Source organism: Dreissena polymorpha, chromosome 16 (genome assembly GCF_020536995.1).
Source record: "Dreissena polymorpha isolate Duluth1 chromosome 16, UMN_Dpol_1.0, whole genome shotgun sequence".
NCBI classification, from domain to species: Eukaryota; Metazoa; Mollusca; class Bivalvia; order Myida; family Dreissenidae; genus Dreissena; species Dreissena polymorpha.
The window spans coordinates 38,696,973-38,699,816 of record NC_068370.1 but is presented as its reverse complement, the minus strand read 5'-3'; positions in this window follow the sequence as shown (position 1 = coordinate 38,699,816).

The following is a 2,844-nucleotide window of genomic DNA, read 5'->3' as shown; positions in this document are numbered from 1 at the left end:
CAACTCAGTCTGTCGAAAATGCTGTGCATAATGTGTTCTTGTTATAAATCGTGGTATAATGCAAAGTTATTAACCAGTGACTGAATAGTCTTCGGCAATAGTCGAAGGGTGTTCTTTGATTTCAGTCGAGTAAAGATTCAGTTGAAGGCACATAACATCAACTGGAAAAGAGACGCAGCCAATGAATGCTTAGCAATAATTATTTATTTGCTTTGAAGATATCCTATTTAGTTGTAGCGAGGGTAATGGGATTTTGGAACGAGGTTGATTTAGAAAGCACCCATACAAGTATGCTGAAACTATGCGGTTTTACACAATTTGTATGACCAGTGAAACCAAAAGCTTTCTGTATCGTAAGTTTTCGGAAGCTGACATAACATTCCGTTAATTATTATCTAAAATGTATTTTCTTTTTTATAAGATTATGTATGTATGCAAGTTAATCAAATTGTTTTCCAGCCATTTAGAAAATTGTCGAAAAAGGTTATTGGACTGAATAGGCTTTTACATTTTGTTATGATATCTATTACAGTTATAGACATTATTAAGGATGACAAAAGTTACATAACAATCATTTAGTATCAAATATCTATTAATCAGTATCGATTTTATACGGATTAGAGTGACTGGTTAATAAATTTGCATAATACAGAAAACAAATATCTATTTGTAACAAAGGTTCCAATTCCATTTTTCGGGGACCATCTTCTTAGATCTTCTCAAATTTTGCTGTCACAACTTCTGTTGATTTCAACAATTCCACGGTTAAAACTTGTACATAAAAATCAAGCGCTATCTTGGAAATGACTAAATCGAAAAAAAAAATTATATGGTAACCTGTGAATTGCATATTGAATACAACATTACTTTAACGCTTAAATACGAAGACTCACTTGGTTCCTGGAAAAAAATAACCGTGTTTGCGTACAATACAGTTGGATGCAACTTAAAGTACATTATTTTACTTGTCCAAAAACATTGGGTGCGAACGCACCCAACGCACCCCCCCCCCCCTGGCTACGGGTATGTACCACTACCACTACTACCAGTCTCACTATCACTACCGCTACTACTACTACTACTACTACTTCTACTACTACTACTACTACTACTACTCTACTACTACTACTACTACTACTACTACTACTACTACTACTACTACTACAACTACTACTACTACTACTACTACTACTACTACTACTACTACTACTACTACTACCACTACTACTTCTACTACTACTACTACTACTACTACTACTACTACTACTACTACTACTACTACTACTACGGCTACTACTACTACTACTACTACTACTACTGCTAGTACTACTACTACTACTACTACTACTACTACTACTACTACTTCTACTACTACTACTACTACTACTACTACTACTACTACTACTACTACTACTACTACTACTACTACTTCTACTACTACTAATACTGCTGCTACTGCTGCTGCTACTGCTGCTGCTGCTGCTATTGTTGCTACTGATGCTGCTGTTAATGTTTCTACTGCAGCTACTACTATTGCTTCTACTACTACAACAACTACTAATACTGTTACTACTGCTAATCCTGCTACTGCTGCTACTGCTGCTGCTGCTACTGCTGCTACTGCTACTGCTGCTGCTACTCCTGCTGCTGATACTGATTCTGCTGCTAATGCTGCTGCTACTACTAATACAACAACTACTACTACTGCTACTGCTGCTGCTGCTACAGATGCTGCTGCTACTGATGCTGCTGCTTCTGCTGCTTCTGCTTCTACTGCATCTACTACTACTACTACTACAACAACTACTAATACTGCTTCTGCTGCTGCTACTGCCGCTACTGCTTATACTGCTCCTGCTGCTACTGTTGCTACTGATGCTGCTGTTACTGCTTCTACTGCAGCCACTACTACTTCTTCTACAACAACGACTAATACTGTTACTCCTGCTACTCCTGATACTGCTGCTACTGCTGCTGCTGCTACTGCTTTGCTGCTACTGCTGCTACTCCTGCTGCTGATACTGATGCTACTGCTAATGCTGCTACTGCTTCTACTACAGCTACTACTACTACTACTACAAAAACTACTACTAGTGGTACTGCTGCTACTGCTGCTACTGATGCTGCTGCTATTGATGCTGCTGCTACTGCTGCTTCTGCTTCTACTGCAGCTTCTACTTCTACTACAACTACTACAACTACTAAAACTGCTACTGCTGCTGCTACTTCCGCTACTGCTGATACTGCTGCTACTGTTGCTACTGATGCTGCTGTTACTGCTTCTACTGCAGCTACTACTACTTCTACTACAACAACTACTAATACTGTTACTACTGCTACTCCTGCAACTGCTTCTACTCCAGCTACTACTACTACTACTACTACTACAACTACTACTACTGCTACTTTTGGTGGTGCTGCAACTGCTACTACACTGCTACTGCTACTATTACTACTCCTGATTCTGCTACTACTACAACAACAACTACTACTACCACAAGTCCCACTACCACTACCACTACTACCAGTATCACTAACACTACCGCTACTACTACTTCTACTACTTCTACTACTACTACTACTACTACTACTACTACTACTACTACTACTACTACTACTACTACTACTACCACCACCACTACTACTACTTCTATTCTACTGCTACTGCTGCTACTCCTTCTTCTGCTGCTACTGCTGTTACTCCTGCTACTTCTGCTACTGCTACTACTGCTGCTACTACTACTACTGCTGTTGCTGCTACTGCAGCTGCTGCTACTGCTGCTACTGATGCTGTTGCTACTGCTTCTACTGCAGCTACTACTACTACAACTACTTATACTGTTA